The sequence below is a fragment of the Anomaloglossus baeobatrachus genome, unplaced genomic scaffold (assembly GCF_048569485.1).
Source record: "Anomaloglossus baeobatrachus isolate aAnoBae1 unplaced genomic scaffold, aAnoBae1.hap1 Scaffold_3251, whole genome shotgun sequence".
Lineage (NCBI taxonomy): Eukaryota > Metazoa > Chordata > Amphibia > Anura > Aromobatidae > Anomaloglossus > Anomaloglossus baeobatrachus.
In genome coordinates this window covers 13,894-34,583 of record NW_027442641.1, presented here as the reverse complement: position 1 = coordinate 34,583, position 20,690 = coordinate 13,894, and the positions used below count along the sequence as shown (strand labels likewise).

At 46.3% G+C, this 20,690-nt stretch overlaps 13 non-coding genes across 13 annotated transcripts; all 13 read left to right on the top strand.

Moving 5' to 3' along the window:
* Window positions 1-865: 865 nt before the first annotated feature.
* LOC142270223 (U2 spliceosomal RNA) lies at window positions 866-1,056 on the top strand. The gene has a single exon (XR_012735556.1). It is a non-coding gene; the product is annotated as a U2 spliceosomal RNA (small nuclear RNA).
* Window positions 1,057-2,443: 1,387 nt separating this feature from the next.
* Window positions 2,444-2,634, top strand: LOC142270222 (U2 spliceosomal RNA). The gene has a single exon (XR_012735555.1). It is a non-coding gene; the product is annotated as a U2 spliceosomal RNA (small nuclear RNA).
* Window positions 2,635-4,021: 1,387 nt separating this feature from the next.
* LOC142270220 (U2 spliceosomal RNA) lies at window positions 4,022-4,212 on the top strand. The gene has a single exon (XR_012735554.1). It is a non-coding gene; the product is annotated as a U2 spliceosomal RNA (small nuclear RNA).
* Window positions 4,213-5,599: 1,387 nt separating this feature from the next.
* Window positions 5,600-5,790, top strand: LOC142270219 (U2 spliceosomal RNA). Its single transcript, XR_012735553.1, has one exon. It is a non-coding gene; the product is annotated as a U2 spliceosomal RNA (small nuclear RNA).
* Window positions 5,791-7,177: 1,387 nt separating this feature from the next.
* Window positions 7,178-7,368, top strand: LOC142270218 (U2 spliceosomal RNA). Its single transcript, XR_012735552.1, has one exon. It is a non-coding gene; the product is annotated as a U2 spliceosomal RNA (small nuclear RNA).
* Window positions 7,369-8,755: 1,387 nt separating this feature from the next.
* Window positions 8,756-8,946, top strand: LOC142270217 (U2 spliceosomal RNA). The gene has a single exon (XR_012735551.1). It is a non-coding gene; the product is annotated as a U2 spliceosomal RNA (small nuclear RNA).
* Window positions 8,947-10,333: 1,387 nt separating this feature from the next.
* LOC142270215 (U2 spliceosomal RNA) lies at window positions 10,334-10,524 on the top strand. Its single transcript, XR_012735549.1, has one exon. It is a non-coding gene; the product is annotated as a U2 spliceosomal RNA (small nuclear RNA).
* A 1,387-nt stretch (window positions 10,525-11,911) lies between these two features.
* On the top strand, window positions 11,912-12,102 carry LOC142270214 (U2 spliceosomal RNA). Its single transcript, XR_012735548.1, has one exon. It is a non-coding gene; the product is annotated as a U2 spliceosomal RNA (small nuclear RNA).
* A 1,387-nt stretch (window positions 12,103-13,489) lies between these two features.
* LOC142270213 (U2 spliceosomal RNA) lies at window positions 13,490-13,680 on the top strand. Its single transcript, XR_012735547.1, has one exon. It is a non-coding gene; the product is annotated as a U2 spliceosomal RNA (small nuclear RNA).
* Window positions 13,681-15,067: 1,387 nt separating this feature from the next.
* Window positions 15,068-15,258, top strand: LOC142270212 (U2 spliceosomal RNA). Its single transcript, XR_012735546.1, has one exon. It is a non-coding gene; the product is annotated as a U2 spliceosomal RNA (small nuclear RNA).
* A 1,387-nt stretch (window positions 15,259-16,645) lies between these two features.
* LOC142270211 (U2 spliceosomal RNA) lies at window positions 16,646-16,836 on the top strand. The gene has a single exon (XR_012735545.1). It is a non-coding gene; the product is annotated as a U2 spliceosomal RNA (small nuclear RNA).
* A 1,387-nt stretch (window positions 16,837-18,223) lies between these two features.
* LOC142270209 (U2 spliceosomal RNA) lies at window positions 18,224-18,414 on the top strand. The gene has a single exon (XR_012735544.1). It is a non-coding gene; the product is annotated as a U2 spliceosomal RNA (small nuclear RNA).
* Window positions 18,415-19,801: 1,387 nt separating this feature from the next.
* Window positions 19,802-19,992, top strand: LOC142270208 (U2 spliceosomal RNA). Its single transcript, XR_012735543.1, has one exon. It is a non-coding gene; the product is annotated as a U2 spliceosomal RNA (small nuclear RNA).
* The last annotated feature ends 698 nt before the right edge of the window (window positions 19,993-20,690 follow it).

Genomic DNA, 20,690 nt, shown 5'->3' with positions numbered 1-20,690 from the left:
GAGCTTCTGAGCTCAATTGGGGACAGTCATGGGTGATGAATGTTTGCAACCTACTGCGAAGCCTCATACCGCAATATAAGGAACGTCAAATACTAAGAAAGGGCGGCCTATGAAAGAATTACTACTTTCAATAAGTACACTTAAACGGCTAATTGGGAATAGAAAAACTGTAAAAAGCCCTCTGAGAAAGCCCCCCTCTAACCTTTGATAGTAAGCTTTTCTGTAGTCTGCCTGTTGATGTATTTTCCGTTTGAACTGTGCACAACATGAAGAGACGGAACACTGGCGGCTTGTCACAATGCCCCCCGATGACATCACAATAGCGCTGCTGCCTAGAAAACAAGCTGCGCAGAAGAAGTTGTTCTTTGGGTGGGAGGGTGGGCTAGTGGAAGGAGGGGGCAATCTCTTTTTTTCCCGGGTGGTAGGGGGATGACAGGAGAAGGGAAGCGGGTGGTGAGAAAGGTACAGAGGGCAGGGTTTGGGGGCTGGGAAGGAAAGGGAAAAGATTAGGGTTTGGGGATGATGAAAGGGCTTTCTACGGGTAAGGATGGCAAAGGGTGGCAGTGACGGAAAGTCAGGCAACCTGTCCTGTCCGTCTTTTTGTATCGTGAATTGGAAAGACTGCAAGGGGGAGGGGAGTTGCTTGCGCCCTAAAGGAGGAGTTATTCAGATTCATTGCAGTGGGCGGCGGCTGCAAAACGCACCATTCTTCTTGTTTTGGCTCTGCAAAGCAGCCTTTTCAAGGGTTGGCTTGGGTGACAAAATGTCTTGTGTAGGCGTGGGTTTGTCTCCCTCTCGCTCTCTCTCCCTAAGATGTGTCCGGCATAGGCCAGGGTGCCACTCGAGGCCCAAACCAATTCTGGTTATCGCTTCTCGGCCTTTTGGCTAAGATCAAGTGTAGTATCTGTTCTTATCAGTTTAATATCTGATACGTCCCCTATCTGGGGACCATATATTAAATGGATTTTTAGAACAGGGAGATGGAAAAAGAGCTTGCTCTGTCCACTCCACGCATTGACCTGGTATTGCAGTACCTCCAGGAACGGTGCACCCCTTCTTAACCCAGTTTCCAAAAGCAGAACTCAATTCACCTGATTCATATTAGCCCGATTTAATGAATTGGAAGAAAGCATACGTCTTCATATGCACCTCAATTTGGCCCATTCACTTTTCACACTTCCTCCTTTTGTTTTTTATCTTTCATACTTTTGACTTTCTTTATTCATCCAAATAGCAAACTCATCACCACTCAACCTGACCAACTCGGCTATGTCCCCGTGCTGCAGTTCTCTGTCTTATCTAGATCATTTGCAATTGAATGGAATAGATCCCTTTTGGACAAAGTGGATTCACCTGCTGCTGCAGTGACCACAGGTGTGATAACATCTAGAATTGGCATCTGGTGCGATCTCTCCGCTTCCACTCCAAAGAAAGTTACCTGTTTATTCCTATCATGCATTGGTTTTTGGGGTTTTCTTTGAGTAATGATGATCTCTTTAGTAGTCTGTTGGCGCCCTCTCCTGGAGGAATAGTTTGCTTGCTCTTGGACATTCTAAAAGAGAGGTCATGATAGACATTGAGCTTCTGAGCTCAATTGGGGACAGTCATGGGTGATGAATGTTTGCAACCTACTGCGAAGCCTCATACCGCAATATAAGGAACGTCAAATACTAAGAAAGGGCGGCCTATGAAAGAATTACTACTTTCAATAAGTACACTTAAACGGCTAATTGGGAATAGAAAAACTGTAAAAAGCCCTCTGAGAAAGCCCCCCTCTAACCTTTGATAGTAAGCTTTTCTGTAGTCTGCCTGTTGATGTATTTTCCGTTTGAACTGTGCACAACATGAAGAGACGGAACACTGGCGGCTTGTCACAATGCCCCCCGATGACATCACAATAGCGCTGCTGCCTAGAAAACAAGCTGCGCAGAAGAAGTTGTTCTTTGGGTGGGAGGGTGGGCTAGTGGAAGGAGGGGGCAATCTCTTTTTTTCCCGGGTGGTAGGGGGATGACAGGAGAAGGGAAGCGGGTGGTGAGAAAGGTACAGAGGGCAGGGTTTGGGGGCTGGGAAGGAAAGGGAAAAGATTAGGGTTTGGGGATGATGAAAGGGCTTTCTACGGGTAAGGATGGCAAAGGGTGGCAGTGACGGAAAGTCAGGCAACCTGTCCTGTCCGTCTTTTTGTATCGTGAATTGGAAAGACTGCAAGGGGGAGGGGAGTTGCTTGCGCCCTAAAGGAGGAGTTATTCAGATTCATTGCAGTGGGCGGCGGCTGCAAAACGCACCATTCTTCTTGTTTTGGCTCTGCAAAGCAGCCTTTTCAAGGGTTGGCTTGGGTGACAAAATGTCTTGTGTAGGCGTGGGTTTGTCTCCCTCTCGCTCTCTCTCCCTAAGATGTGTCCGGCATAGGCCAGGGTGCCACTCGAGGCCCAAACCAATTCTGGTTATCGCTTCTCGGCCTTTTGGCTAAGATCAAGTGTAGTATCTGTTCTTATCAGTTTAATATCTGATACGTCCCCTATCTGGGGACCATATATTAAATGGATTTTTAGAACAGGGAGATGGAAAAAGAGCTTGCTCTGTCCACTCCACGCATTGACCTGGTATTGCAGTACCTCCAGGAACGGTGCACCCCTTCTTAACCCAGTTTCCAAAAGCAGAACTCAATTCACCTGATTCATATTAGCCCGATTTAATGAATTGGAAGAAAGCATACGTCTTCATATGCACCTCAATTTGGCCCATTCACTTTTCACACTTCCTCCTTTTGTTTTTTATCTTTCACACTTTTGACTTTCTTTATTCATCCAAATAGCAAACTCATCACCACTCAACCTGACCAACTCGGCTATGTCCCCGTGCTGCAGTTCTCTGTCTTATCTAGATCATTTGCAATTGAATGGAATAGATCCCTTTTGGACAAAGTGGATTCACCTGCTGCTGCAGTGACCACAGGTGTGATAACATCTAGAATTGGCATCTGGTGCGATCTCTCCGCTTCCACTCCAAAGAAAGTTACCTGTTTATTCCTATCATGCATTGGTTTTTGGGGTTTTCTTTGAGTAATGATGATCTCTTTAGTAGTCTGTTGGCGCCCTCTCCTGGAGGAATAGTTTGCTTGCTCTTGGACATTCTAAAAGAGAGGTCATGATAGACATTGAGCTTCTGAGCTCAATTGGGGACAGTCATGGGTGATGAATGTTTGCAACCTACTGCGAAGCCTCATACCGCAATATAAGGAACGTCAAATACTAAGAAAGGGCGGCCTATGAAAGAATTACTACTTTCAATAAGTACACTTAAACGGCTAATTGGGAATAGAAAAACTGTAAAAAGCCCTCTGAGAAAGCCCCCCTCTAACCTTTGATAGTAAGCTTTTCTGTAGTCTGCCTGTTGATGTATTTTCCGTTTGAACTGTGCACAACATGAAGAGACGGAACACTGGCGGCTTGTCACAATGCCCCCCGATGACATCACAATAGCGCTGCTGCCTAGAAAACAAGCTGCGCAGAAGAAGTTGTTCTTTGGGTGGGAGGGTGGGCTAGTGGAAGGAGGGGGCAATCTCTTTTTTTCCCGGGTGGTAGGGGGATGACAGGAGAAGGGAAGCGGGTGGTGAGAAAGGTACAGAGGGCAGGGTTTGGGGGCTGGGAAGGAAAGGGAAAAGATTAGGGTTTGGGGATGATGAAAGGGCTTTCTACGGGTAAGGATGGCAAAGGGTGGCAGTGACGGAAAGTCAGGCAACCTGTCCTGTCCGTCTTTTTGTATCGTGAATTGGAAAGACTGCAAGGGGGAGGGGAGTTGCTTGCGCCCTAAAGGAGGAGTTATTCAGATTCATTGCAGTGGGCGGCGGCTGCAAAACGCACCATTCTTCTTGTTTTGGCTCTGCAAAGCAGCCTTTTCAAGGGTTGGCTTGGGTGACAAAATGTCTTGTGTAGGCGTGGGTTTGTCTCCCTCTCGCTCTCTCTCCCTAAGATGTGTCCGGCATAGGCCAGGGTGCCACTCGAGGCCCAAACCAATTCTGGTTATCGCTTCTCGGCCTTTTGGCTAAGATCAAGTGTAGTATCTGTTCTTATCAGTTTAATATCTGATACGTCCCCTATCTGGGGACCATATATTAAATGGATTTTTAGAACAGGGAGATGGAAAAAGAGCTTGCTCTGTCCACTCCACGCATTGACCTGGTATTGCAGTACCTCCAGGAACGGTGCACCCCTTCTTAACCCAGTTTCCAAAAGCAGAACTCAATTCACCTGATTCATATTAGCCCGATTTAATGAATTGGAAGAAAGCATACGTCTTCATATGCACCTCAATTTGGCCCATTCACTTTTCACACTTCCTCCTTTTGTTTTTTATCTTTCACACTTTTGACTTTCTTTATTCATCCAAATAGCAAACTCATCACCACTCAACCTGACCAACTCGGCTATGTCCCCGTGCTGCAGTTCTCTGTCTTATCTAGATCATTTGCAATTGAATGGAATAGATCCCTTTTGGACAAAGTGGATTCACCTGCTGCTGCAGTGACCACAGGTGTGATAACATCTAGAATTGGCATCTGGTGCGATCTCTCCGCTTCCACTCCAAAGAAAGTTACCTGTTTATTCCTATCATGCATTGGTTTTTGGGGTTTTCTTTGAGTAATGATGATCTCTTTAGTAGTCTGTTGGCGCCCTCTCCTGGAGGAATAGTTTGCTTGCTCTTGGACATTCTAAAAGAGAGGTCATGATAGACATTGAGCTTCTGAGCTCAATTGGGGACAGTCATGGGTGATGAATGTTTGCAACCTACTGCGAAGCCTCATACCGCAATATAAGGAACGTCAAATACTAAGAAAGGGCGGCCTATGAAAGAATTACTACTTTCAATAAGTACACTTAAACGGCTAATTGGGAATAGAAAAACTGTAAAAAGCCCTCTGAGAAAGCCCCCCTCTAACCTTTGATAGTAAGCTTTTCTGTAGTCTGCCTGTTGATGTATTTTCCGTTTGAACTGTGCACAACATGAAGAGACGGAACACTGGCGGCTTGTCACAATGCCCCCCGATGACATCACAATAGCGCTGCTGCCTAGAAAACAAGCTGCGCAGAAGAAGTTGTTCTTTGGGTGGGAGGGTGGGCTAGTGGAAGGAGGGGGCAATCTCTTTTTTTCCCGGGTGGTAGGGGGATGACAGGAGAAGGGAAGCGGGTGGTGAGAAAGGTACAGAGGGCAGGGTTTGGGGGCTGGGAAGGAAAGGGAAAAGATTAGGGTTTGGGGATGATGAAAGGGCTTTCTACGGGTAAGGATGGCAAAGGGTGGCAGTGACGGAAAGTCAGGCAACCTGTCCTGTCCGTCTTTTTGTATCGTGAATTGGAAAGACTGCAAGGGGGAGGGGAGTTGCTTGCGCCCTAAAGGAGGAGTTATTCAGATTCATTGCAGTGGGCGGCGGCTGCAAAACGCACCATTCTTCTTGTTTTGGCTCTGCAAAGCAGCCTTTTCAAGGGTTGGCTTGGGTGACAAAATGTCTTGTGTAGGCGTGGGTTTGTCTCCCTCTCGCTCTCTCTCCCTAAGATGTGTCCGGCATAGGCCAGGGTGCCACTCGAGGCCCAAACCAATTCTGGTTATCGCTTCTCGGCCTTTTGGCTAAGATCAAGTGTAGTATCTGTTCTTATCAGTTTAATATCTGATACGTCCCCTATCTGGGGACCATATATTAAATGGATTTTTAGAACAGGGAGATGGAAAAAGAGCTTGCTCTGTCCACTCCACGCATTGACCTGGTATTGCAGTACCTCCAGGAACGGTGCACCCCTTCTTAACCCAGTTTCCAAAAGCAGAACTCAATTCACCTGATTCATATTAGCCCGATTTAATGAATTGGAAGAAAGCATACGTCTTCATATGCACCTCAATTTGGCCCATTCACTTTTCACACTTCCTCCTTTTGTTTTTTATCTTTCACACTTTTGACTTTCTTTATTCATCCAAATAGCAAACTCATCACCACTCAACCTGACCAACTCGGCTATGTCCCCGTGCTGCAGTTCTCTGTCTTATCTAGATCATTTGCAATTGAATGGAATAGATCCCTTTTGGACAAAGTGGATTCACCTGCTGCTGCAGTGACCACAGGTGTGATAACATCTAGAATTGGCATCTGGTGCGATCTCTCCGCTTCCACTCCAAAGAAAGTTACCTGTTTATTCCTATCATGCATTGGTTTTTGGGGTTTTCTTTGAGTAATGATGATCTCTTTAGTAGTCTGTTGGCGCCCTCTCCTGGAGGAATAGTTTGCTTGCTCTTGGACATTCTAAAAGAGAGGTCATGATAGACATTGAGCTTCTGAGCTCAATTGGGGACAGTCATGGGTGATGAATGTTTGCAACCTACTGCGAAGCCTCATACCGCAATATAAGGAACGTCAAATACTAAGAAAGGGCGGCCTATGAAAGAATTACTACTTTCAATAAGTACACTTAAACGGCTAATTGGGAATAGAAAAACTGTAAAAAGCCCTCTGAGAAAGCCCCCCTCTAACCTTTGATAGTAAGCTTTTCTGTAGTCTGCCTGTTGATGTATTTTCCGTTTGAACTGTGCACAACATGAAGAGACGGAACACTGGCGGCTTGTCACAATGCCCCCCGATGACATCACAATAGCGCTGCTGCCTAGAAAACAAGCTGCGCAGAAGAAGTTGTTCTTTGGGTGGGAGGGTGGGCTAGTGGAAGGAGGGGGCAATCTCTTTTTTTCCCGGGTGGTAGGGGGATGACAGGAGAAGGGAAGCGGGTGGTGAGAAAGGTACAGAGGGCAGGGTTTGGGGGCTGGGAAGGAAAGGGAAAAGATTAGGGTTTGGGGATGATGAAAGGGCTTTCTACGGGTAAGGATGGCAAAGGGTGGCAGTGACGGAAAGTCAGGCAACCTGTCCTGTCCGTCTTTTTGTATCGTGAATTGGAAAGACTGCAAGGGGGAGGGGAGTTGCTTGCGCCCTAAAGGAGGAGTTATTCAGATTCATTGCAGTGGGCGGCGGCTGCAAAACGCACCATTCTTCTTGTTTTGGCTCTGCAAAGCAGCCTTTTCAAGGGTTGGCTTGGGTGACAAAATGTCTTGTGTAGGCGTGGGTTTGTCTCCCTCTCGCTCTCTCTCCCTAAGATGTGTCCGGCATAGGCCAGGGTGCCACTCGAGGCCCAAACCAATTCTGGTTATCGCTTCTCGGCCTTTTGGCTAAGATCAAGTGTAGTATCTGTTCTTATCAGTTTAATATCTGATACGTCCCCTATCTGGGGACCATATATTAAATGGATTTTTAGAACAGGGAGATGGAAAAAGAGCTTGCTCTGTCCACTCCACGCATTGACCTGGTATTGCAGTACCTCCAGGAACGGTGCACCCCTTCTTAACCCAGTTTCCAAAAGCAGAACTCAATTCACCTGATTCATATTAGCCCGATTTAATGAATTGGAAGAAAGCATACGTCTTCATATGCACCTCAATTTGGCCCATTCACTTTTCACACTTCCTCCTTTTGTTTTTTATCTTTCACACTTTTGACTTTCTTTATTCATCCAAATAGCAAACTCATCACCACTCAACCTGACCAACTCGGCTATGTCCCCGTGCTGCAGTTCTCTGTCTTATCTAGATCATTTGCAATTGAATGGAATAGATCCCTTTTGGACAAAGTGGATTCACCTGCTGCTGCAGTGACCACAGGTGTGATAACATCTAGAATTGGCATCTGGTGCGATCTCTCCGCTTCCACTCCAAAGAAAGTTACCTGTTTATTCCTATCATGCATTGGTTTTTGGGGTTTTCTTTGAGTAATGATGATCTCTTTAGTAGTCTGTTGGCGCCCTCTCCTGGAGGAATAGTTTGCTTGCTCTTGGACATTCTAAAAGAGAGGTCATGATAGACATTGAGCTTCTGAGCTCAATTGGGGACAGTCATGGGTGATGAATGTTTGCAACCTACTGCGAAGCCTCATACCGCAATATAAGGAACGTCAAATACTAAGAAAGGGCGGCCTATGAAAGAATTACTACTTTCAATAAGTACACTTAAACGGCTAATTGGGAATAGAAAAACTGTAAAAAGCCCTCTGAGAAAGCCCCCCTCTAACCTTTGATAGTAAGCTTTTCTGTAGTCTGCCTGTTGATGTATTTTCCGTTTGAACTGTGCACAACATGAAGAGACGGAACACTGGCGGCTTGTCACAATGCCCCCCGATGACATCACAATAGCGCTGCTGCCTAGAAAACAAGCTGCGCAGAAGAAGTTGTTCTTTGGGTGGGAGGGTGGGCTAGTGGAAGGAGGGGGCAATCTCTTTTTTTCCCGGGTGGTAGGGGGATGACAGGAGAAGGGAAGCGGGTGGTGAGAAAGGTACAGAGGGCAGGGTTTGGGGGCTGGGAAGGAAAGGGAAAAGATTAGGGTTTGGGGATGATGAAAGGGCTTTCTACGGGTAAGGATGGCAAAGGGTGGCAGTGACGGAAAGTCAGGCAACCTGTCCTGTCCGTCTTTTTGTATCGTGAATTGGAAAGACTGCAAGGGGGAGGGGAGTTGCTTGCGCCCTAAAGGAGGAGTTATTCAGATTCATTGCAGTGGGCGGCGGCTGCAAAACGCACCATTCTTCTTGTTTTGGCTCTGCAAAGCAGCCTTTTCAAGGGTTGGCTTGGGTGACAAAATGTCTTGTGTAGGCGTGGGTTTGTCTCCCTCTCGCTCTCTCTCCCTAAGATGTGTCCGGCATAGGCCAGGGTGCCACTCGAGGCCCAAACCAATTCTGGTTATCGCTTCTCGGCCTTTTGGCTAAGATCAAGTGTAGTATCTGTTCTTATCAGTTTAATATCTGATACGTCCCCTATCTGGGGACCATATATTAAATGGATTTTTAGAACAGGGAGATGGAAAAAGAGCTTGCTCTGTCCACTCCACGCATTGACCTGGTATTGCAGTACCTCCAGGAACGGTGCACCCCTTCTTAACCCAGTTTCCAAAAGCAGAACTCAATTCACCTGATTCATATTAGCCCGATTTAATGAATTGGAAGAAAGCATACGTCTTCATATGCACCTCAATTTGGCCCATTCACTTTTCACACTTCCTCCTTTTGTTTTTTATCTTTCACACTTTTGACTTTCTTTATTCATCCAAATAGCAAACTCATCACCACTCAACCTGACCAACTCGGCTATGTCCCCGTGCTGCAGTTCTCTGTCTTATCTAGATCATTTGCAATTGAATGGAATAGATCCCTTTTGGACAAAGTGGATTCACCTGCTGCTGCAGTGACCACAGGTGTGATAACATCTAGAATTGGCATCTGGTGCGATCTCTCCGCTTCCACTCCAAAGAAAGTTACCTGTTTATTCCTATCATGCATTGGTTTTTGGGGTTTTCTTTGAGTAATGATGATCTCTTTAGTAGTCTGTTGGCGCCCTCTCCTGGAGGAATAGTTTGCTTGCTCTTGGACATTCTAAAAGAGAGGTCATGATAGACATTGAGCTTCTGAGCTCAATTGGGGACAGTCATGGGTGATGAATGTTTGCAACCTACTGCGAAGCCTCATACCGCAATATAAGGAACGTCAAATACTAAGAAAGGGCGGCCTATGAAAGAATTACTACTTTCAATAAGTACACTTAAACGGCTAATTGGGAATAGAAAAACTGTAAAAAGCCCTCTGAGAAAGCCCCCCTCTAACCTTTGATAGTAAGCTTTTCTGTAGTCTGCCTGTTGATGTATTTTCCGTTTGAACTGTGCACAACATGAAGAGACGGAACACTGGCGGCTTGTCACAATGCCCCCCGATGACATCACAATAGCGCTGCTGCCTAGAAAACAAGCTGCGCAGAAGAAGTTGTTCTTTGGGTGGGAGGGTGGGCTAGTGGAAGGAGGGGGCAATCTCTTTTTTTCCCGGGTGGTAGGGGGATGACAGGAGAAGGGAAGCGGGTGGTGAGAAAGGTACAGAGGGCAGGGTTTGGGGGCTGGGAAGGAAAGGGAAAAGATTAGGGTTTGGGGATGATGAAAGGGCTTTCTACGGGTAAGGATGGCAAAGGGTGGCAGTGACGGAAAGTCAGGCAACCTGTCCTGTCCGTCTTTTTGTATCGTGAATTGGAAAGACTGCAAGGGGGAGGGGAGTTGCTTGCGCCCTAAAGGAGGAGTTATTCAGATTCATTGCAGTGGGCGGCGGCTGCAAAACGCACCATTCTTCTTGTTTTGGCTCTGCAAAGCAGCCTTTTCAAGGGTTGGCTTGGGTGACAAAATGTCTTGTGTAGGCGTGGGTTTGTCTCCCTCTCGCTCTCTCTCCCTAAGATGTGTCCGGCATAGGCCAGGGTGCCACTCGAGGCCCAAACCAATTCTGGTTATCGCTTCTCGGCCTTTTGGCTAAGATCAAGTGTAGTATCTGTTCTTATCAGTTTAATATCTGATACGTCCCCTATCTGGGGACCATATATTAAATGGATTTTTAGAACAGGGAGATGGAAAAAGAGCTTGCTCTGTCCACTCCACGCATTGACCTGGTATTGCAGTACCTCCAGGAACGGTGCACCCCTTCTTAACCCAGTTTCCAAAAGCAGAACTCAATTCACCTGATTCATATTAGCCCGATTTAATGAATTGGAAGAAAGCATACGTCTTCATATGCACCTCAATTTGGCCCATTCACTTTTCACACTTCCTCCTTTTGTTTTTTATCTTTCACACTTTTGACTTTCTTTATTCATCCAAATAGCAAACTCATCACCACTCAACCTGACCAACTCGGCTATGTCCCCGTGCTGCAGTTCTCTGTCTTATCTAGATCATTTGCAATTGAATGGAATAGATCCCTTTTGGACAAAATGGATTCACCTGCTGCTGCAGTGACCACAGGTGTGATAACATCTAGAATTGGCATCTGGTGCGATCTCTCCGCTTCCACTCCAAAGAAAGTTACCTGTTTATTCCTATCATGCATTGGTTTTTGGGGTTTTCTTTGAGTAATGATGATCTCTTTAGTAGTCTGTTGGCGCCCTCTCCTGGAGGAATAGTTTGCTTGCTCTTGGACATTCTAAAAGAGAGGTCATGATAGACATTGAGCTTCTGAGCTCAATTGGGGACAGTCATGGGTGATGAATGTTTGCAACCTACTGCGAAGCCTCATACCGCAATATAAGGAACGTCAAATACTAAGAAAGGGCGGCCTATGAAAGAATTACTACTTTCAATAAGTACACTTAAACGGCTAATTGGGAATAGAAAAACTGTAAAAAGCCCTCTGAGAAAGCCCCCCTCTAACCTTTGATAGTAAGCTTTTCTGTAGTCTGCCTGTTGATGTATTTTCCGTTTGAACTGTGCACAACATGAAGAGACGGAACACTGGCGGCTTGTCACAATGCCCCCCGATGACATCACAATAGCGCTGCTGCCTAGAAAACAAGCTGCGCAGAAGAAGTTGTTCTTTGGGTGGGAGGGTGGGCTAGTGGAAGGAGGGGGCAATCTCTTTTTTTCCCGGGTGGTAGGGGGATGACAGGAGAAGGGAAGCGGGTGGTGAGAAAGGTACAGAGGGCAGGGTTTGGGGGCTGGGAAGGAAAGGGAAAAGATTAGGGTTTGGGGATGATGAAAGGGCTTTCTACGGGTAAGGATGGCAAAGGGTGGCAGTGACGGAAAGTCAGGCAACCTGTCCTGTCCGTCTTTTTGTATCGTGAATTGGAAAGACTGCAAGGGGGAGGGGAGTTGCTTGCGCCCTAAAGGAGGAGTTATTCAGATTCATTGCAGTGGGCGGCGGCTGCAAAACGCACCATTCTTCTTGTTTTGGCTCTGCAAAGCAGCCTTTTCAAGGGTTGGCTTGGGTGACAAAATGTCTTGTGTAGGCGTGGGTTTGTCTCCCTCTCGCTCTCTCTCCCTAAGATGTGTCCGGCATAGGCCAGGGTGCCACTCGAGGCCCAAACCAATTCTGGTTATCGCTTCTCGGCCTTTTGGCTAAGATCAAGTGTAGTATCTGTTCTTATCAGTTTAATATCTGATACGTCCCCTATCTGGGGACCATATATTAAATGGATTTTTAGAACAGGGAGATGGAAAAAGAGCTTGCTCTGTCCACTCCACGCATTGACCTGGTATTGCAGTACCTCCAGGAACGGTGCACCCCTTCTTAACCCAGTTTCCAAAAGCAGAACTCAATTCACCTGATTCATATTAGCCCGATTTAATGAATTGGAAGAAAGCATACGTCTTCATATGCACCTCAATTTGGCCCATTCACTTTTCACACTTCCTCCTTTTGTTTTTTATCTTTCACACTTTTGACTTTCTTTATTCATCCAAATAGCAAACTCATCACCACTCAACCTGACCAACTCGGCTATGTCCCCGTGCTGCAGTTCTCTGTCTTATCTAGATCATTTGCAATTGAATGGAATAGATCCCTTTTGGACAAAGTGGATTCACCTGCTGCTGCAGTGACCACAGGTGTGATAACATCTAGAATTGGCATCTGGTGCGATCTCTCCGCTTCCACTCCAAAGAAAGTTACCTGTTTATTCCTATCATGCATTGGTTTTTGGGGTTTTCTTTGAGTAATGATGATCTCTTTAGTAGTCTGTTGGCGCCCTCTCCTGGAGGAATAGTTTGCTTGCTCTTGGACATTCTAAAAGAGAGGTCATGATAGACATTGAGCTTCTGAGCTCAATTGGGGACAGTCATGGGTGATGAATGTTTGCAACCTACTGCGAAGCCTCATACCGCAATATAAGGAACGTCAAATACTAAGAAAGGGCGGCCTATGAAAGAATTACTACTTTCAATAAGTACACTTAAACGGCTAATTGGGAATAGAAAAACTGTAAAAAGCCCTCTGAGAAAGCCCCCCTCTAACCTTTGATAGTAAGCTTTTCTGTAGTCTGCCTGTTGATGTATTTTCCGTTTGAACTGTGCACAACATGAAGAGACGGAACACTGGCGGCTTGTCACAATGCCCCCCGATGACATCACAATAGCGCTGCTGCCTAGAAAACAAGCTGCGCAGAAGAAGTTGTTCTTTGGGTGGGAGGGTGGGCTAGTGGAAGGAGGGGGCAATCTCTTTTTTTCCCGGGTGGTAGGGGGATGACAGGAGAAGGGAAGCGGGTGGTGAGAAAGGTACAGAGGGCAGGGTTTGGGGGCTGGGAAGGAAAGGGAAAAGATTAGGGTTTGGGGATGATGAAAGGGCTTTCTACGGGTAAGGATGGCAAAGGGTGGCAGTGACGGAAAGTCAGGCAACCTGTCCTGTCCGTCTTTTTGTATCGTGAATTGGAAAGACTGCAAGGGGGAGGGGAGTTGCTTGCGCCCTAAAGGAGGAGTTATTCAGATTCATTGCAGTGGGCGGCGGCTGCAAAACGCACCATTCTTCTTGTTTTGGCTCTGCAAAGCAGCCTTTTCAAGGGTTGGCTTGGGTGACAAAATGTCTTGTGTAGGCGTGGGTTTGTCTCCCTCTCGCTCTCTCTCCCTAAGATGTGTCCGGCATAGGCCAGGGTGCCACTCGAGGCCCAAACCAATTCTGGTTATCGCTTCTCGGCCTTTTGGCTAAGATCAAGTGTAGTATCTGTTCTTATCAGTTTAATATCTGATACGTCCCCTATCTGGGGACCATATATTAAATGGATTTTTAGAACAGGGAGATGGAAAAAGAGCTTGCTCTGTCCACTCCACGCATTGACCTGGTATTGCAGTACCTCCAGGAACGGTGCACCCCTTCTTAACCCAGTTTCCAAAAGCAGAACTCAATTCACCTGATTCATATTAGCCCGATTTAATGAATTGGAAGAAAGCATACGTCTTCATATGCACCTCAATTTGGCCCATTCACTTTTCACACTTCCTCCTTTTGTTTTTTATCTTTCACACTTTTGACTTTCTTTATTCATCCAAATAGCAAACTCATCACCACTCAACCTGACCAACTCGGCTATGTCCCCGTGCTGCAGTTCTCTGTCTTATCTAGATCATTTGCAATTGAATGGAATAGATCCCTTTTGGACAAAGTGGATTCACCTGCTGCTGCAGTGACCACAGGTGTGATAACATCTAGAATTGGCATCTGGTGCGATCTCTCCGCTTCCACTCCAAAGAAAGTTACCTGTTTATTCCTATCATGCATTGGTTTTTGGGGTTTTCTTTGAGTAATGATGATCTCTTTAGTAGTCTGTTGGCGCCCTCTCCTGGAGGAATAGTTTGCTTGCTCTTGGACATTCTAAAAGAGAGGTCATGATAGACATTGAGCTTCTGAGCTCAATTGGGGACAGTCATGGGTGATGAATGTTTGCAACCTACTGCGAAGCCTCATACCGCAATATAAGGAACGTCAAATACTAAGAAAGGGCGGCCTATGAAAGAATTACTACTTTCAATAAGTACACTTAAACGGCTAATTGGGAATAGAAAAACTGTAAAAAGCCCTCTGAGAAAGCCCCCCTCTAACCTTTGATAGTAAGCTTTTCTGTAGTCTGCCTGTTGATGTATTTTCCGTTTGAACTGTGCACAACATGAAGAGACGGAACACTGGCGGCTTGTCACAATGCCCCCCGATGACATCACAATAGCGCTGCTGCCTAGAAAACAAGCTGCGCAGAAGAAGTTGTTCTTTGGGTGGGAGGGTGGGCTAGTGGAAGGAGGGGGCAATCTCTTTTTTTCCCGGGTGGTAGGGGGATGACAGGAGAAGGGAAGCGGGTGGTGAGAAAGGTACAGAGGGCAGGGTTTGGGGGCTGGGAAGGAAAGGGAAAAGATTAGGGTTTGGGGATGATGAAAGGGCTTTCTACGGGTAAGGATGGCAAAGGGTGGCAGTGACGGAAAGTCAGGCAACCTGTCCTGTCCGTCTTTTTGTATCGTGAATTGGAAAGACTGCAAGGGGGAGGGGAGTTGCTTGCGCCCTAAAGGAGGAGTTATTCAGATTCATTGCAGTGGGCGGCGGCTGCAAAACGCACCATTCTTCTTGTTTTGGCTCTGCAAAGCAGCCTTTTCAAGGGTTGGCTTGGGTGACAAAATGTCTTGTGTAGGCGTGGGTTTGTCTCCCTCTCGCTCTCTCTCCCTAAGATGTGTCCGGCATAGGCCAGGGTGCCACTCGAGGCCCAAACCAATTCTGGTTATCGCTTCTCGGCCTTTTGGCTAAGATCAAGTGTAGTATCTGTTCTTATCAGTTTAATATCTGATACGTCCCCTATCTGGGGACCATATATTAAATGGATTTTTAGAACAGGGAGATGGAAAAAGAGCTTGCTCTGTCCACTCCACGCATTGACCTGGTATTGCAGTACCTCCAGGAACGGTGCACCCCTTCTTAACCCAGTTTCCAAAAGCAGAACTCAATTCACCTGATTCATATTAGCCCGATTTAATGAATTGGAAGAAAGCATACGTCTTCATATGCACCTCAATTTGGCCCATTCACTTTTCACACTTCCTCCTTTTGTTTTTTATCTTTCACACTTTTGACTTTCTTTATTCATCCAAATAGCAAACTCATCACCACTCAACCTGACCAACTCGGCTATGTCCCCGTGCTGCAGTTCTCTGTCTTATCTAGATCATTTGCAATTGAATGGAATAGATCCCTTTTGGACAAAGTGGATTCACCTGCTGCTGCAGTGACCACAGGTGTGATAACATCTAGAATTGGCATCTGGTGCGATCTCTCCGCTTCCACTCCAAAGAAAGTTACCTGTTTATTCCTATCATGCATTGGTTTTTGGGGTTTTCTTTGAGTAATGATGATCTCTTTAGTAGTCTGTTGGCGCCCTCTCCTGGAGGAATAGTTTGCTTGCTCTTGGACATTCTAAAAGAGAGGTCATGATAGACATTGAGCTTCTGAGCTCAATTGGGGACAGTCATGGGTGATGAATGTTTGCAACCTACTGCGAAGCCTCATACCGCAATATAAGGAACGTCAAATACTAAGAAAGGGCGGCCTATGAAAGAATTACTACTTTCAATAAGTACACTTAAACGGCTAATTGGGAATAGAAAAACTGTAAAAAGCCCTCTGAGAAAGCCCCCCTCTAACCTTTGATAGTAAGCTTTTCTGTAGTCTGCCTGTTGATGTATTTTCCGTTTGAACTGTGCACAACATGAAGAGACGGAACACTGGCGGCTTGTCACAATGCCCCCCGATGACATCACAATAGCGCTGCTGCCTAGAAAACAAGCTGCGCAGAAGAAGTTGTTCTTTGGGTGGGAGGGTGGGCTAGTGGAAGGAGGGGGCAATCTCTTTTTTTCCCGGGTGGTAGGGGGATGACAGGAGAAGGGAAGCGGGTGGTGAGAAAGGTACAGAGGGCAGGGTTTGGGGGCTGGGAAGGAAAGGGAAAAGATTAGGGTTTGGGGATGATGAAAGGGCTTTCTACGGGTAAGGATGGCAAAGGGTGGCAGTGACGGAAAGTCAGGCAACCTGTCCTGTCCGTCTTTTTGTATCGTGAATTGGAAAGACTGCAAGGGGGAGGGGAGTTGCTTGCGCCCTAAAGGAGGAGTTATTCAGATTCATTGCAGTGGGCGGCGGCTGCAAAACGCACCATTCTTCTTGTTTTGGCTCTGCAAAGCAGCCTTTTCAAGGGTTGGCTTGGGTGACAAAATGTCTTGTGTAGGCGTGGGTTTGTCTCCCTCTCGCTCTCTCTCCCTAAGATGTGTCCGGCATAGGCCAGGGTGCCACTCGAGGCCCAAACCAATTCTGGTTATCGCTTCTCGGCCTTTTGGCTAAGATCAAGTGTAGTATCTGTTCTTATCAGTTTAATATCTGATACGTCCCCTATCTGGGGACCATATATTAAATGGATTTTTAGAACAGGGAGATGGAAAAAGAGCTTGCTCTGTCCACTCCACGCATTGACCTGGTATTGCAGTACCTCCAGGAACGGTGCACCCCTTCTTAACCCAGTTTCCAAAAGCAGAACTCAATTCACCTGATTCATATTAGCCCGATTTAATGAATTGGAAGAAAGCATACGTCTTCATATGCACCTCAATTTGGCCCATTCACTTTTCACACTTCCTCCTTTTGTTTTTTATCTTTCACACTTTTGACTTTCTTTATTCATCCAAATAGCAAACTCATCACCACTCAACCTGACCAACTCGGCTATGTCCCCGTGCTGCAGTTCTCTGTCTTATCTAGATCATTTGCAATTGAATGGAATAGATCCCTTTTGGACAAAGTGGATTCACCTGCTGCTGCAGTGACCACAGGTGTGATAACATCTAGAATTGGCATCTGGTGCGATCTCTCCGCTTCCACTCCAAAGAAAGTTACCTGTTTATTCCTATCATGCATTGGTTTTTGGGGTTTTCTTTGAGTAATGATGATCTCTTTAGTAGTCTGTTGGCGCCCTCTCCTGGAGGAATAGTTTGCTTGCTCTTGGACATTCTAAAAGAGAGGTCATGATAGACATTGAGCTTCTGAGCTCAATTGGGGACAGTCATGGGTGATGAATGTTTGCAACCTACTGCGAAGCCTCATACCGCAATATAAGGAACGTCAAATACTAAGAAAGGGCGGCCTATGAAAGAATTACTACTTTCAATAAGTACACTTAAACGGCTAATTGGGAATAGAAAAACTGTAAAAAGCCCTCTGAGAAAGCCCCCCTCTAACCTTTGATAGTAAGCTTTTCTGTAGTCTGCCTGTTGATGTATTTTCCGTTTGAACTGTGCACAACATGAAGAGACGGAACACTGGCGGCTTGTCACAATGCCCCCCGATGACATCACAATAGCGCTGCTGCCTAGAAAACAAGCTGCGCAGAAGAAGTTGTTCTTTGGGTGGGAGGGTGGGCTAGTGGAAGGAGGGGGCAATCTCTTTTTTTCCCGGGTGGTAGGGGGATGACAGGAGAAGGGAAGCGGGTGGTGAGAAAGGTACAGAGGGCAGGGTTTGGGGGCTGGGAAGGAAAGGGAAAAGATTAGGGTTTGGGGATGATGAAAGGGCTTTCTACGGGTAAGGATGGCAAAGGGTGGCAGTGACGGAAAGTCAGGCAACCTGTCCTGTCCGTCTTTTTGTATCGTGAATTGGAAAGACTGCAAGGGGGAGGGGAGTTGCTTGCGCCCTAAAGGAGGAGTTATTCAGATTCATTGCAGTGGGCGGCGGCTGCAAAACGCACCATTCTTCTTGTTTTGGCTCTGCAAAGCAGCCTTTTCAAGGGTTGGCTTGGGTGACAAAATGTCTTGTGTAGGCGTGGGTTTGTCTCCCTCTCGCTCTCTCTCCCTAAGATGTGTCCGGCATAGGCCAGGGTGCCACTCGAGGCCCAAACCAATTCTGGTTATCGCTTCTCGGCCTTTTGGCTAAGATCAAGTGTAGTATCTGTTCTTATCAGTTTAATATCTGATACGTCCCCTATCTGGGGACCATATATTAAATGGATTTTTAGAACAGGGAGATGGAAAAAGAGCTTGCTCTGTCCACTCCACGCATTGACCTGGTATTGCAGTACCTCCAGGAACGGTGCACCCCTTCTTAACCCAGTTTCCAAAAGCAGAACTCAATTCACCTGATTCATATTAGCCCGATTTAATGAATTGGAAGAAAGCATACGTCTTCATATGCACCTCAATTTGGCCCATTCACTTTTCACACTTCCTCCTTTTGTTTTTTATCTTTCACACTTTTGACTTTCTTTATTCATCCAAATAGCAAACTCATCACCACTCAACCTGACCAACTCGGCTATGTCCCCGTGCTGCAGTTCTCTGTCTTATCTAGATCATTTGCAATTGAATGGAATAGATCCCTTTTGGACAAAGTGGATTCACCTGCTGCTGCAGTGACCACAGGTGTGATAACATCTAGAATTGGCATCTGGTGCGATCTCTCCGCTTCCACTCCAAAGAAAGTTACCTGTTTATTCCTATCATGCATTGGTTTTTGGGGTTTTCTTTGAGTAATGATGATCTCTTTAGTAGTCTGTTGGCGCCCTCTCCTGGAGGAATAGTTTGCTTGCTCTTGGACATTCTAAAAGAGAGGTCATGATAGACATTGAGCTTCTGAGCTCAATTGGGGACAGTCATGGGTGATGAATGTTTGCAACCTACTGCGAAGCCTCATACCGCAATATAAGGAACGTCAAATACTAAGAAAGGGCGGCCTATGAAAGAATTACTACTTTCAATAAGTACACTTAAACGGCTAATTGGGAATAGAAAAACTGTAAAAAGCCCTCTGAGAAAGCCCCCCTCTAACCTTTGATAGTAAGCTTTTCTGTAGTCTGCCTGTTGATGTATTTTCCGTTTGAACTGTGCACAACATGAAGAGACGGAACACTGGCGGCTTGTCACAATGCCCCCCGATGACATCACAATAGCGCTGCTGCCTAGAAAACAAGCTGCGCAGAAGAAGTTGTTCTTTGGGTGGGAGGGTGGGCTAGTGGAAGGAGGGGGCAATCTCTTTTTTTCCCGGGTGGTAGGGGGATGACAGGAGAAGGGAAGCGGGTGGTGAGAAAGGTACAGAGGGCAGGGTTTGGGGGCTGGGAAGGAAAGGGAAAAGATTAGGGTTTGGGGATGATGAAAGGGCTTTCTACGGGTAAGGATGGCAAAGGGTGGCAGTGACGGAAAGTCAGGCAACCTGTCCTGTCCGTCTTTTTGTATCGTGAATTGGAAAGACTGCAAGGGGGAGGGGAGTTGCTTGCGCCCTAAAGGAGGAGTTATTCAGATTCATTGCAGTGGGCGGCGGCTGCAAAACGCACCATTCTTCTTGTTTTGGCTCTGCAAAGCAGCCTTTTCAAGGGTTGGCTTGGGTGACAAAATGTCTTGTGTAGGCGTGGGTTTGTCTCCCTCTCGCTCTCTCTCCCTAAGATGTGTCCGGCATAGGCCAGGGTGCCACTCGAGGCCCAAACCAATTCTGGTTATCGCTTCTCGGCCTTTTGGCTAAGATCAAGTGTAGTATCTGTTCTTATCAGTTTAATATCTGATACGTCCCCTATCTGGGGACCATATATTAAATGGATTTTTAGAACAGGGAGATGGAAAAAGAGCTTGCTCTGTCCACTCCACGCATTGACCTGGTATTGCAGTACCTCCAGGAACGGTGCACCCCTTCTTAACCCAGTTTCCAAAAGCAGAACTCAATTCACCTGATTCATATTAGCCCGATTTAATGAATTGGAAGAAAGCATACGTCTTCATATGCACCTCAATTTGGCCCATTCACTTTTCACACTTCCTCCTTTTGTTTTTTATCTTTCACACTTTTGACTTTCTTTATTCATCCAAATAGCAAACTCATCACCACTCAACCTGACCAACTCGGCTATGTCCCCGTGCTGCAGTTCTCTGTCTTATCTAGATCATTTGCAATTGAATGGAATAGATCCCTTTTGGACAAAGTGGATTCACCTGCTGCTGCAGTGACCACAGGTGTGATAACATCTAGAATTGGCATCTGGTGCGATCTCTCCGCTTCCACTCCAAAGAAAGTTACCTGTTTATTCCTATCATGCATTGGTTTTTGGGGTTTTCTTTGAGTAATGATGATCTCTTTAGTAGTCTGTTGGCGCCCTCTCCTGGAGGAATAGTTTGCTTGCTCTTGGACATTCTAAAAGAGAGGTCATGATAGACATTGAGCTTCTGAGCTCAATTGGGGACAGTCATGGGTGATGAATGTTTGCAACCTACTGCGAAGCCTCATACCGCAATATAAGGAACGTCAAATACTAAGAAAGGGCGGCCTATGAAAGAATTACTACTTTCAATAAGTACACTTAAACGGCTAATTGGGAATAGAAAAACTGTAAAAA